At 43.2% G+C, this 15,499-nt stretch overlaps 1 long non-coding RNA gene across 1 annotated transcript; it reads right to left on the reverse strand.

The window, feature by feature from the left end:
• Positions 1-4,348: 4,348 nt before the first annotated feature.
• Positions 4,349-8,167, reverse strand: LOC137594326 (uncharacterized). The gene is made up of 3 exons (XR_011035230.1): positions 7,084-8,167; positions 4,840-4,935; positions 4,349-4,644 (listed from the first exon to the last, which is right to left on the reverse strand). It is a non-coding gene; the product is annotated as an uncharacterized lncRNA (long non-coding RNA).
• Between the last annotated feature and the right edge of the window lie 7,332 nt (positions 8,168-15,499).

A 15,499-nucleotide genomic window follows, 5' to 3' on the forward strand; every position in this document is an offset into this window, starting at 1 on the left:
TAATAATAATAATAATAATAATAATAATGGATTCAGTTTATATCATGCTTTTTTGTGGACACTCAAGGCGCTTCATTATTCGTTCACTCCTCATTCGTCTCCTCCTTATGTGAGGGCTTGATTCTGACTGATACATGTCCTAACTGACATGTATCAGTTAGGATGTGTCTAATATGTGATCAAGTGTGGTGTGCCCCTATTTGGTGATTTAACTTAATCAATAGTAATCAAATAAAAGTAAGCGTTGTGTGAAAAAGAAGACGAAGAACCAAATAAACAGAGACTGGAAGCTAGGAATTAGCGTAGCATTAAGACTGGAAAGAGGAACTAGTATCTAAACATTCACCTGAAAGACTGAAACCAGGTTGAAACAACCTCATTAGCATGATGTACTTTAATTGTATGTTTGGTTGGATAAGGAACCATAGGAGCTGGATTCTGCTGCTGACTCTTTACTTTCCCATCTTCAAAGAACTCCTCATACCTTTCACCATAGTTCCTTTATTCTCTGGGTTCCTCCTGTCTTGTCTCGCTGTAGTCGCCGCTCTCTTCCTCCTCCATCTATATCACAGCCTCCTCTTCATCGCCTCTGCCTCGCTGTGATAACGTCCTCATCTGTGGAGATTTATGGCTCTTTGATAAGCAACAAGCTCGCCATCACTCTCAGCCCAGCAGAGCGGCGCTCACGTTTCTGCCTTTATGCTGATTGTTTGTGCGTTTTTCCCCTCAGGAGGGCTTCACAGGCTGCTGAAGCAGTCTGTCATTATTTCTATTAGATAAAGGAATGAAGGGCCCGGCGGTGCCGGTGGGGGAGAGGTGACGGCTCCTGAAGGCGGATCGGTGCTTTTGAGTTCTTTTTTTGTCCTTTAATTTTTCTTAATTGGTCGTCAGATATAGAAAATAGGAGACGAGATGCACACATTAGTAATCACATGTGTTTATTATGTATGTTGTGTTTGTATGACAGGAGGATTTCAATTCATTTAATGTTTCTTCTTCAGTAACAACACAAATAGAACTTCACTTGTTTCTTCATCACGTGTTTTCACCAGAGAAGACGATGAGGTCGGGAGCAGCTGATTGAGGTCCTGTGGTCTGAACCTGGAAGCAGCAGGTCTCACATAAACAGACGTTTAATAAAACAGATGAATATTTCAGGTCCAGCAGCCAGAGGCTCCTCATATCAGGTTAGTTTATCTTCATCCTCTAATCTTCATCCTCTAATCTTCTTAGTTTGTTTCATCTTCACCATCAGCTCATAAAACCTCCGATTCAGCGATAAACGGTTCAAACATGAGAAGGTTTCACACCGAAGGATAATACAAGTGGTGTGCTTTCTGTATGGGTTTGGAGATTTCACCCCCCGCTAATAAACGACATTCTAGGGTCCTAAAAACGCTAAAGCAGTACACTCCACCTGGTCACCATTTGTAGCCGCTGCAGAGGATGAACCTTCATCATGGCCGACCGGGGCGTCTTCAGATGGACGCATGTTCATGTTCTCGGGCTAGAGTATGGGTGATTTTTGTAAAATAATAAATGGTTTATAATATGGAACATTTCAATAGTGGTGGTTTTTCGCCTGACTTGTGTTCTTTTGTTTACACTTCTGTAAAAACAGGATTTTTTCTTGGTTTCTCTTCACCGCTGTTCTACTCTTCTCGCTCTGGTCCGGTCTGGGAGTGTTTGTCTGGGTGAATATTTCATGATGCTGGCGTCTCATCCAGTTTCACCTCACTGCTCATATGGAGGCGATCCATTTGAAGGCTTGTTTACCTCAGCAGGTGGATCCATATCGCCGTCCTCCACGGGCCTCAGCAGGTTGGTTCTGATCGACCTGTGATGATACTAACCTGCTCCTAATACTATTAACATTGTTAGCAAAGGGGTTTAGGATGAGGTTCTTCCAACTGGACATGACTTTAGCTCTCTGGTTCACAGGTTCTCTGGTGAGGAGAAATGAGTCAAGTTTAAAGCACTGCAGCCACATGGTTGTTTGTTTACACAACTATCAGCTGACACCTAAACTACAATCACTAGTATAAACAAATAAACACAAAAAATAACAAACACGAATGGTGACTTGCATTAACCACCATTAACTAGAATAAACTATCAACTAACATTAATTATCAAACACAGACAATGAGCATCAACTATCATTAACTAGTATAAACTATTAACTAATGTTAACTATCAAACGCAGACAGAAACAAGCATAAAATAACATTGACTAGTATAAATTAGTAACTAGCATGGTATAAACAAACAAATTATTGCAAGTTATTTGAATATGTGAGCTTGACAAAATGAGACTGAAAATAAAACAGCTAATGTTTATGCGTTACTGCCGGCAGGCTTGACCCCCTTTAACCTATCAGTAACTTCATTAAACGTCTCAACAACAACAAACAATCCAAACCTTCCAGAGAAAACAGTAAATTAACAACAGGAAGTAGATCTCTGGATTTCCTGAACTCTGAGCTGTTGCCTGTGAACTTTGCCAGACTGTTCTGTGAAGCATGTGATTGGCCAAACCTGATAAATGCTCCCATCCAATTACAACATGTAATAATTTTGCACTCCTGTTAGTAATGAGGTCTAATGCCAGCCCCGTGTGATAATTCCCCGTCGGATGCCAGCTTCATCAGATGTTGAGCTTTGTAATTACACAGGCAGAAAATCATTATTTGGTGTTCAAATGGAAAATGAGGTTGGTTGGAAGTCAATTTGACCTGGCTCTGTGGAGCACAGACAGAATTTAATGATTTAATTACAGCTCTAAGCTCCTTGGATGAGAGTCGGGCTGAGACCCTGAGACCTCGTCTGCAGCGAGGAGGAGGAGGATGAATCAGTAGAGCTCTTGACTCCAGTTTAGGATTGACACCGAGGCTTGACTATAGGATGAAGAGCGTAAGAGCTCTCTGCTGCTCATCAGCCAGATAGTGATCAATGATCAACAACTGGTGCATCCGTGAGATTGGAGAGTGTTCCTGTCAGCATGGTGTAGCAGTCGGTATGATGTCATCAGTGACACTTTTCTGCTTGCTCCTCTTCTGGCCTCATTAATAATGCTGCTTCAGAAGGGTAGATTCTATGCAGTAATCATCCCAACAGCAGCAGTTCATGTAGGTCAAACAGATCAGCCGCTAATGGAGCTCTGATTGGTCAGCTATACAAAATATGAGTGCATCATTTTCCCTTGTCAGCTCTCATAAATGTTTACTGGCCAGCTGCTGCACAAAGACGAGGCGTCACAGCAACAAACAGAACGATCTGAAAACGTCAGAGTGTAGATGTTCAGTACATGTGACATGTGACTCACCGGAGCCACGCCCTCATTGTTTAAAGTTTAATTTAAAAATACAAAATGAATAAAATAATGACATGACATGACATGACATGACAGAAGGCTGCCGAGATGGCCGTCGCTGTGGAAACTTCTGATGTGGTTTTCCAGCTCATTAAGTCCCCCTTTCCATTTACTGGGCGTCATGGCAACAGCCCGTTCGGTCCAAACAAAGAGCCACCATGAGTTAATGGCTCTGTTTTCATTCTCAGGCTTCAAACAGAAAGTCATCGAGGAGGCAACGGCACATCCTCAATGGTTGGGGACAACTGTGGGAAAACACAAAGGTCAGAGTTCAGCCACACTACAGAGAAGTTCAGAGGTCATCACACTGTTGTCCCATTGAAGGAGACGGTTCATCACTAACCCCTCATCGTCCCTCTCTCCCAGCTCCTTTGTATTCTAACATGAAGACCCCAAGGGGCCACTTGGCTTCTGAAAAGGGTCCTTTTGAAGAGAGTGTTGCTTGATTAGCCGGGGAGATGAGACGGTGCTTCCTGTTAGCTTGTGCAGATTGATTCTACAGCTTTTCTCTTAGCGACGGACAGTAAAACGGTCGGGTAGCAGTCGCTCAATTCGTGAAGACTCGGCTTGGGAGCCAGAGGGGGGTCAGTACAAGAACAACGTGGACCACTGTGTAGAGTGTGAACTGATAGCTGGTAAGGTACCAGTTCATCTCCTGAGGTGCCCTTGAGCAAAGCACTGAACCTCTGAAGGCTGCATGTGTCTCCAGATGATGTCTCTGTTCCCATCAGGTGATTGTAGTTTGCGCTCAGCAGCGTTTAGTCACACACGGCCCCCATCAGTCTCTGATAGCTTTGCTAATTTTCACATTAACTGAAGAGAATCCTTGTTTTTTGTGATCAGTGTGTCCTCGCACCATTCTGCTCATTTCCCACTCATCATTTACACCAATGGAGCCAGATAGCGAGCATTATGGTCTGAGCCAGCCAATGGAGCCAGAGCTAAGAAACAAGAGTCTGAATGATAGAATGATGGAGAAACGGACATATAATTTTTATTTCATGTATTCACCACTGAAAGTCGAAACATTCAAAAGTGAAAGAACAGAATGCATGACGTTTTTATGTTCTGTAGATTTTTCTGTTGTGCTGATTAAACGTTTTGCTTTGATCCAGCAGGACATTCCATTTACAGGTCCAACATGTGGTGAGAGGTCAGTTGTGGAGACTTCCTGAGCTCCAGGCCGAGCTGTTCCTGACTTTGTGATCGAAGTAGCAGCAGAGATGGGAGGATAGAGCGCTGCCTCTGTCTCCCCTGACACAACCTCCCACCTGAAATACAACAGTCCTGATTGGCCCTGAACGTGTCATGTGACAAACACTGACATCTATAGACGACACATTTTTAAAAAATAATACAAAGCTTGACTTCGTATGTGATTCAATCACAAACAGCAATGTTTTGAGATATCAAAAGGTGCATTAAAATGATCTGAGGCACAGAACCAAGTAAACTTTCTTCGTCACCTGACTGAGAGTCTGGTCTGATGAAGAAGTCGGTGCTGCCGCTCCAGTAATGAACAGCTGTTTTCCCATGATAATCTCTGATGTTGGTTTTAGCATCTAAACAGAAACAAACACTCAAATGTTTCATGTAACAGATAAAACATTCAGACTTATTTTCACATTTCACTTTTAATAAACTTTAAAACCTCCTGATGTTCTAAAATTGTTCTTTACAGGCTGAGCATGTTATACAACAAACTTTTTGATTAATGTTGATACAGACAGATCCACAGTCATTTAATTCACTGTAACAGTACTACGACCACTGAGGACTTCAAGTGTGTGTTTCTGAGAGAAGCAGTTCAAACAGGTGAGGGTGTGTTGTCCATTCAGGGCAAGAATGTGTAAAATCGGAAAAATGTCCAGAGTCCACCTGGGATCATTCCGTCCCTTTATCGACTGAAGCAGCAGTTCTTTAACAGACACCATGAAACACAAAGTCCTTCGGAAAAACATCCTTTCTGTCCCAAAGAGCTAAATTTCCCTCATGATTCTCATTTGCACATCCACGGAGCCGCACTCCACAACCTGGTGGTCTCACAGGTAACCAGTTGAAGCTAAGGGCTTCCTGTCTGGTGGCCCGGTGGACCAGTCTACACCTCTCCTCTCTCCCATCTGCAAACCAGAGGAGCAGAGCAAAGCTCTGAAGGCCCAGGAGAGTCCAGAGGGGAGGCGGTAATTATTTGATAGCGTACAATGGATGGAGGGTGGGAAGAGGGAACAGACAAAGGTCAACATCCCCTTCTTCTCTCTCTTATCCATCTGTAGTCCCAATGTCTCCAGATGGATGACATCACCAAATATCTGAGTGTCTCTGACAACAAAGGGCTCAGTTTTAATTTCAACACTCAAAAACTTCCTGCGTAGGACCAGCAGGAAGTCCTCCCAGATCGTGCTGGTCTAACGTCCCAGTGAGGACAACGAGACTAAAACCCAGTCATCGGATTGCAACTCCTGTTCCTCAGAGTGAAAAGCTAATGGTTTCAGTGGTGTAACTGACTCTGGTCATTACGTGGTTAACGTCCCACCGCCGCTCTACCCACATCCACCAAAACCAGTTTAAGACGCCAACTCTGCTGCTGTGAGAAACCGAAGATCATCTTTTTTGCTTTTCTGAGATGAGAGCATCACGGTAGGCCTGTCCTCCACCCCGTGCTCCTCTGGCCCCGCCCAACACACTACACAAGCCCCGCCCCACACAGACCTCATGAACCACCTAAAACACACTCTTTTGTGGAAATGTATAATCTCTGCCTCCAACAGGAAAACTAACTACATGATTCTCCAGTTGAAGGAGGTGAACAGAGGGCAGATTTATTTATTGATTTCAGTGCTACTGGATTGTGATCAGTTACTGATCAGGGTCTAGAAACCTCTTATCTGTGTTCCGGCACCACTAACAGTCACTGGTGTATGAATACAACCTCGTGGGAACACGTTCACACTGAATCTAATCTGTCAAAGACTGAAATCTGAATTTTAACTACAGGCTGCTGTTTGATTGACAGCTGAGATCAGCTGACTGATGGAAGGACACGCCCACAGACATTCAGAGGCCATATGGGAACATCTTTTGTGTTTGGAGATGCTGACCCCGCTCACCACACGTGTCAGAGGCACTCTGACCTGCAGCATATGGCCGTCTGTGGTTCCAGGTTTACAAAGTGAGGTGCAGCAACCGGCCCACATTAGCAGTAATACGAACCCCCGCCTCTCCACTTCTGTAGATGTGTGTGTGTGTGTGTCAATGTGTGTGTCGATCTTGAACTGGACCTGTCAATCAGGCCATTGGGGTGGGTCTATTGTCTGGCAGCAGTGATTTGCATCAGTGCTTTCTTTGCCCTTCAGAGGGTCTGTCAGGCATGGAGGAGGAAACTCCCTCACTGTTAGATTCTGTACATGTGAATATCAATTTTAAATATGAATACAATCTTCTCAAGCCAACGAGAGAAAAGGGTTCTGAAATGCTTTATTTCATAAGAGAAATTGAGCTGAATGAGACGAGGTTTTCTACCATGTAAATACATTTTTAAATTTTAAATTTTTATCCAATCAGGAGGGTAATTCCAGATGTAGTATAAGTTCTAGATGTTGGTAGCCACAGATGCCCTGTAGTGAACATGGCTGTCTATCCATCGGCCCTCTGCGACCACCACCAGAGGGGAGTGTTTTGATTGGTCAGTTATTTGAGGTGGACTGACTCACTGTGAGTGTTGATGAGGGCGTGAACAACGTGCTGGTGGCCATGAATGGAGGCAAGGTGGAGCGGTGTGTAACCCTGGAAACAAACGGTTATGATGAGTGATTGGCGTGATCATTCACTGCACACAAGATCATGTGGCAACATAGCTGGAGAGTAACTAAGTACATTTACTCAAGAAGTTCAATTACAGCAAAGTTTTACAACTGTTATCTTAGTGACTAAAGGTAAACTAGTCTCCATCTTCTTCAAGTGTTCAGTCTCTCCAGAGATGATTGGAGGACTCAGAAACCAATGAAGTCATAGGAGTTGCTTCAAGGACCTCAATCCTGCCATTCATTTCAAACCTAGATCAGTACTCCAGTATGAAAGTACTCAGTTACATGGATGATCAGAGGTGTTGGTTTCCCTAGAAGGATTCGCCTCGCATCCGTCAGCCCGTCGACTGATTCCAGCTTCACTCCGGCTGAACGTTGTTTGTTCACATTAACGCCAGATTCCCGGAGGACGAGCCGCCCATCATCCGATCCGCCTCCAGCGCTGAGACCGGTAAACGCTCGCAGCCTGTCAGTCCACCATTAGTCATGTGACAGCAGACAGTTTGATGACGAGGACGGGTCTGAGGTTCTTTGTGGCGGCGGCTTTAAGTGGACCCCAGGGGACGTTTGATCCGGAGAACAGATAGAAGCTGTCACACCTCCTCCTCTTTACCTTCACTCTTCCTCTATATGTATACGATGACGACTACATTTCTTCTGGAGACAGCATCAGAAGAGCCATCATGCTGCTTCAGCAAATGGCAGCTAAACGCTAACAGAGGCGTTTAGCTGCCATGTGATCCTTGTGATCGCGTTTGGGAATCAGTAAACAAGCTGAAAGTGATACAACAGACACAGTTTGACATTTAGCTGAAAGGTGGAATAAAAGGTGTTTTCAGACCAGGATGTTCTCTGTGATGAGATTCCTGGAATACAGACTTCTAAAAGTTCTGGAACCAAACCAGCCCCACGCTTCTGAGAATCTGCTTTCATTCTCTCCACCAATTGGAATGTATTTTAGAAAGATGTTGGCCTGAAAACGCCTATCAGGTCGTTTCCTTCAAACTTCACCTGTAGATAAAGCATTTAAATATTTTTAAAGGTGCATGAAAGACTTACCCCCTTCAAGGAGGAAAGCCAGGAAAAAGAAACACAGACAGGAGATGAGAGACCAATCACACCACAGCAAGAGGTCACGTGACCAGATATCATGACATGAACAGGTTTAACATGTTTGGTTCATACAAACTGACTCACATGCTGATGAGGTGTTAGATGATTTGAGGAAAAAAGAAAGAAAAATACATTTAGTCAAATATGCAAAAATATTTTACAGATCATTTTAAAAAAGCAACAACATTTAAAGTGATCAAATCATTGTGTTCAATAAATCAGCCGATTTTATGTCATGTTTGAGTTGTCCAGTGTCTTCAGTGATTGATTGATTAAAGAATACATCGGCTCCATGTTTCCGTCTGTCGGTGGCTGAATCCAAACCTTTTTCCTCCCCTTAATGCCGCTCTGTGGATTAATGACTGTTGTTGTGATGGCTGCTGGAGCTGAGGGTCTTTTTTATCTGAGTCTCCTTAACGATTAGAGACAAAAAGTTAATTACGTAATTATGGAGCCAACAAGTGACTTGTCTGCTTTGCTTTGCTTTGTTTGGGCTTAAACATTATCTCTTGTGGGCTCTTCCTCATCATCGCCATCACTGCTGCCGGGCAGCGGAGCAGATTAGCGCTCAGAGACTAAATTGAATTCTCAGGCTGTCTGGAAACCAGTCAGTAATCACAACATGGACACGTTCCCGTCACTTTGAGTGTCGCCAACCGTATGTTTTCTTCTTCCTATTGGTTCTAGAGTCTCGTCAAACACAACAGTCCTGGTTCCTCTTCTTTCTCATACTAAACAGTTTTTAAATGCTAAATCCAGCATGAAGGAGTAAAATATACAAGTTTTTGTTTACAGGTCAACAGTAAAATGTTGGTAACCACCTGTCAGTGACATCACAGAGGTGGATCATTACAGACCTGTTGTTTAACCGGACCATGTTGTTTAACCAGATGTTGGAAAGTCAAGTTCAGGTACTCCTGGGAAAAGGGACTAAAGCTCTCAGACTTTGAGCTTTTCCTGACCATTTTACAGCCGTAAAAACAAAATATGTACAAATCGACATTTTTAGCCTCAGTAGGTAAAGGGTTAATGGTGATAGCATGCTAACGACAGCTAATTACCTCTGTCTGGTCCATGGTGGTGAATGCAGCTTCTGATGAGGTTAAACTGAATGTTTCGTGAAGTGGTGGGAGGATTATGACCATATCTCCAGAAACAACTCTGCTGTTTGTTGTGCCCCCAGCCCGTGGAGGCTAATACCCTGACCTGGAGGCTGAATTAGTAATTGGAGGGGGGGAGGCCTTCTGAGGAGTTCATTGTACGTAACCTCAGGGTTAAATGAGAGCAGGGCTGATATAATGGGATAATTAAAAAGCCCCTAGAGGCCGTGGCAGTGAGTGTGTTGTGTGATGGTGTTTACACATTAGACGTCACACTAGACACCAACGCTTCCTCTGATTGCAGAATGTTAAATGCTCTGTAAGTAATGCCCCAGAGCGCCGTTGCTCAGTCCCTTTAGAGTTCAGTTTGGGCAAACTGAGGCATAGCAGGGGAGGGGCTTCATAGGTGCTGAACGGTAAAGTGTCAGGTGAGGAGCTCAGAGTTGAGTCGTTGATCAGATACACAGGCACGCACGCACTCACGCACACACACACACACACACACACACACACACACACACACACACACACACACACACACACACACACACACACACACACACACACACACACACACACACACACACACACACACACACACACACACACACACACACACACACACACCTTACCGATCTGGCATTGACATCAGCTCCAGCATGGAGCATCATATCCACCACCTCCTGTCGACCCTGCTTGGCCGCCCAGTGAAGAGCCGTCTGTAAACACAAATGTTAATTTTCATTCCTCCTCCTCATCATCATTTGAAGGTGCGATGAAGAGCTTCTTCAGTAGAAGATGAAAGTTTCCAGTGAAGGTATTCTGTGTCACGTGATCTCCTGAGGAGTTTGTCGTGCTGTAATGGTGAAACTGGGATCTTCTACAGGCTAATGACATCATCAGTGCTGGATAGAAATGTGTTTGCTTCTTTAGCATTAGCTTTAGCTCGGTGTTAACAGCAGTGATGATTTATCATGACCCTCCATCTCGTCAATGTGAGATGAGGAGATGATTAAGGAATTTTTGCATAAGGCGTTGCATTAAACGGTCAAGATTCTATCAGTGAATCTATTGATCCTTCCTGTATTTCTTTTTCGCATCTCAGAGGAGAAAAAAACCTTCTGCTTGTCATCGTTCAAACATCTGAGAAGTGATCTTCAGATGGAGGACAGAGCTGCCTCATCCTACATTGGATGTCATCATCAGGAGGGCATCTGTTTTACTCCTATCTGTTTAATTTTATGAATCTGGATTGTTTCACTGTGTGAACCTGGACTGAGTGTAGAGGAACACAAAACATTCATTGACATTAGATACTGTCTTCTGTCAGATTTAAATAATTGATGAAGTTAAGCTGATTGGTTGCATTACAAGAGCAAACAAACACGGATGAGGAGCAGCCTTCCTCGTTCTCTTTCTCAATCATGACTGACTGCTTCTATGCTATCACATGGAGTTGTTGATGGGACAAAGGACTGGGAGATGGAGGAGGCAGCAGTTCCACCAGGGACCACACACCTGTCCCTCAGGTAGACAGGCACTGCTAACAGGCATCGCTAACACAAGGACCAACAAAATTCTGTGGTAAAAACCACTATGAAGACGACTACAGAGTGAAACTTGAACTCACAAACTTCATGTGTCCAATGGAAGGAAGAAAGATGAAAAAACAGAAGAAAAAAACCAGACATTAATCGTTCTGTTAAACAAATGTTGAAAACAAAGTATAGCATGTTTTATATATGGCAGATTTTTTGGTATTATCTTTAAAATCACATCAATAAATATGTTTAATTGAGGAAATCTATATGATATTAAACAAGACATGCTGCAGTTGGAGGTGAAACCTCATGACACAGTAGAGACAAGTTTTATGTTTGCAATGCAATAAGCAGGAAGGGAAAAAACAGCAGTTATAGACGTTTTCTTTCTTAGCGCCATCTATATTTCTATAACTAACTTCTGATCAAGATGACATGTTTTCATTGTCTACCTAACTTGACGTATTCCATTGTGACTTATTAACTAGTAGCATTGACTATGGTCACACAGGGCACAAACTTTATGTAGTGAGAGGTAAACAGATGGCCCCTTTAACACGAACGCCGGCGTGAAATCTGTTTTCTCACATAAACTGACAGAAATTTTGTTTTAGCATGACGAGTGTTTCCAGTGAATAAGGTGAATAATAACAGTTTAAACATGAGGATAATTGCTTCGATTCTTTAACAACCGCTGAACAAACGGCTCAGAGCTTCGTTTAGAGGCAGAAACCTCGGCTTCCATCATAGACTCAAAGCTGTCGTCTCCTCACAGGAGCGTCGACGGTGACCCGGCACAAACCGGAGACCGCTGTCCAACAGTCCGCCTCAATGTGGCGGGCATCTGTTGGCCCTTCCCTGGTCGTGCGGCGACTGAATGAGCACCGCTGCTCTTCTGAAAGCAGCAGGAAAAAGCACATCAAAAAGGCATAAATTTCACTCCTTCCGTTTTGATCAAGTGAAGCATGAAAAGGAGTGTAATACTCTCAAGTGGTGCAAGGGTTACACTATTGATGTTGTTATTTCTGCATGGGGAGGTCCATGCAGCTAATGGGAGGGGGGGGGGGTGCTCACAGCAGCGAGGCAGCATGCTAGGCGAGGCCATATGGAGGGCTCCTTTTGGAAAAGCTCTTGAATAGGAAGCTTAGAGCCTCATAATGCTGTGTGAAATTCTACTTCTGACACCGGCAGGGAGTTTTCAAAGCCAGTCTGCAACAGTTCGACCATATGTGCCCGTTTGAAACGGCGTCTCTTTCACTGGGTGTAGAATCACGCTTTGATTCAGCAATGAATCTGAAGAACATATGCTGCGACTCGAGGACACGGATCCCAGAGCTCCTGTGAGAGAATAAAGAAAATCAAAGATGGATCTGCAAACACTGACAGACTCCTTACTGGGTGAGCTGCCTAAATTAGGAGAATCATACTTCATTCCCTGTTGACTAATTTGCAGTTCTTCACCACAAAGCTGTGAAATCAGGTCTTCAAGAAAGATAAGAGTAAAAGGAGGAAGAGGAGACAGCGACTGAAACGCTGAAGTGAATGAAAGATCTCCAGGCTGATAGCGTGATGATCAGTCCCTCCCATCTGGTGCCGCGCCGGGCAGCTTCCCTCCAGGTCCACTGTTTGCTCAAATATTAATTACCATGTAATTACAATATCATTACACATGCCATTGTCTGAGCTGCTGGGCTGCTGAAATCACACCAGACCCTAATGAGCATGAATTCTACATCCTTCTGCAGCGTCCAGCCACTAATCAGGAGACACCGGGCCCCCAGGCACCGACATGGAAATGCCCCCAAAAGGCCTCTGCACAGGAACGAAGCACCTAACAGACACACAACAACCACTAAGGATGTCAAACAACTGCAAAGGGGTTGCTATTGTCTGTTTGCGGTTGTGTTGTGTCAGTCTGTGGTTGTTTAATGTTTCTTTGTAGTTTTGTGTCTGGTTGTTTCAATGTCCGACATTGGTTACTGTTTCCTTGTAGAGGTTGTTTCGTGTCTGTTTGTGGTTGTTTATGTTTCCGTGTGGCTGTTTCCTGTTTTGTTTTGTTTTTTTGTAGCTTTGTGTCATTTGTGGTTGTTTACTGCTTCCCTGTTTTGTGCATGTTTTTGGTTGTTTACCATTTCTATATGATTGTTTACTGTTTGTAGTCGTGGTTAGGTTTTTGTAGTTTTTGTGTCTGGTTTATTTTTACTGTTTTTATGTGGTTGTCAATTGTTTGCTTGTTGTCATGTGGGTTTTTTTCTAGTTTTGTGTTGTTTGTGGTTGTTTACTGTTTCCTTGTGGCTGTTTACAGTCTGTTAGTAGTTTAGTGTTTGTTTCTGGTTGTTTTAGTATGATATTGTTTGTTTCCTTCAAGTGGTACTTTTGTGTTTACTTTTTTTGTGAATGTTTTTTTGTTTGTAGTTGTGTGTTTGTTTACTTGTTTATAGTTGTGAGTTTCTTTCCAGTAGTGGGTCTGTTTGTGGTTGTTTACGGCTTCTTTCTGCTTGTTTTACTCTGTGCAGTCTTTGCCTGACTGGCCAACCAGCAGAGGAACCAGAGGGCCCCCGGTGAAGGGGCCCCGTGTCTGACTGGTCCCTCCATTCAGTGATCCATCGGTGCTGCTAATATTAACCTGACAGCAGAAGCCTGCAGAGTAGGGATGATAAAAATACCCCGTAGTGAGGAGGAGCTGTTTGTGTATGTAGGACAGTGTTTAGCATCATGTCAGGTGTTTGGCTGCACAGAGCTGTCAGCCTGTTTGAAGACAGGACTACACGCCTCGCAAAGCAAAACTGCCTTTTTGTTGGGCTGGCACACAAACATGCCAGGAAATTGGACGTCCATGTGAATCCATTTACATGAAGTGCATTTTGTATTAACATCCCCACCCCACCACCACCTCGCTTCAAAGAGACTGCAGACATCCGACTCCTTCAAACTGTACGAAGACAGCGAGGCAGAGGTGAGGAAGCTGCTGTCTGTGATATCAATGCTAAGCTAATTGAGGCAGAAGTAAGTGAGCTGTTGAGTCCTGGTTGTTTGCCTGTGTTTAGATGATTAGTGTTAACGCATCGAGAGGAAAAGACAACTTACCCCCTTTGTGTTTGGCGCGTTTACATCATACCGGGTCGTCGGGAGATGGGAGAGAGTTGGAAACAGAAAAACAAAAATGAATTTTAAAACTTCATATCAGCTCCTTTCAGAGCAGCAGAAGAATCAGGTCACAATAACCTGACAGTGTGATTTTGTTATTCCTTTCAAAATGACTCACAAATACAAGGTTCTTTGGGGACTATTTTCAGTGGCGGATGAATCCACATTTGTGGCAGCAGGTTCAGAATGTGTATTTATGGTAATGAAGAAACATGTGACCCAGCAGTAGGCCTCACAGGCATGTTTTTATTAGTTTTAAACAATAAAAGAGTCTAACTGTTAAGAGTTAAGATGATGAAAGTTTTACCTTCACCGGCTCTAAAAATACACCAACTAAAGCTCAAAGTGTCCTGAATTAAACCACACAACAGCTTAGTTTTGCAACTGAACCCATTGATTGATAGGAAGTGATCTACTGAACAATTAATTCTTTTATCTGACTGTATAGAAGCCCAATAAATTATCACAATAACATGACCGAATCCTGCTCCTGCCTGTATCTGCAAGTATCAGGTGAAATCGTACTGCAGGCACAGGGGACTGCTGCAGGCAAAGGGGACTACTGCACTCAGTACCTTTACTTTAAGTACTTTTAGGTACTTCTACCTCATGCAGTGCTGAAGTAAAGGAAGGTTTGGAGGACGTCCTGATGGTTTTACCACTTATCTGATCATCATCTTCACCTGCTGTCTGATTGTTCTTATCCAAACTGATAGGATCATTACAAACCCCCCCCCCCCAATTAATTTCAATAAGCAGATTACTGCCTAGTTTACGGCTCACAGAGAGTTTTGTTTAATTAAGCCATTTTTCTACCTAATGCGTCCAAGCAGTTTCACTGATGATGCATTCACTGACCCACCGCTGTGGACAGATGTAACACAGACTTGTGCCGACTGGAGGTTTTCACCCGGACTGTGTGAGACATTAAATGCAACTATGAACAACAACATTTAAAGGTTCCATATAATGCTTTTTCTAATTTATGTCATTCATGCCAAATATTTTTTGATGCAGGGAGCGTTTGTTTTCCAGATTCTAGGAGTTGGTCTGGTTAGGGAGGACCAATAAGTGAAGACCTAAAAAAAAATTTATTATAGGACCTATTATGACTTTCATATTGGGTCCTATTATGAAAATTATAACTGTTTTGTAGAATAAATTATAACTGGTTTATAGAATAAATAGCAGAATAAACAGAATAGGAAAAAAAAAAGACTAACAAACATCAGCTCAGTGTTTACAGACTGTCCAACCCTCTGAGATGATTTTGTCATTCATGTTCCTGGGCCTCATAGGTACTAGGTTCCAGCTTCATTATAGTAAAATACAGCCAGCATAAATAAATGTTTACTCTGAAAATATTTTTAAGGTTGAAAAATAAATTCATAAATAAAAAAATAAAAATGATGAACAGACTGA

This window comes from Antennarius striatus, chromosome 4 (assembly GCF_040054535.1).
Source record: "Antennarius striatus isolate MH-2024 chromosome 4, ASM4005453v1, whole genome shotgun sequence".
In the NCBI taxonomy this organism is placed as follows: Eukaryota; Metazoa; Chordata; class Actinopteri; order Lophiiformes; family Antennariidae; genus Antennarius; species Antennarius striatus.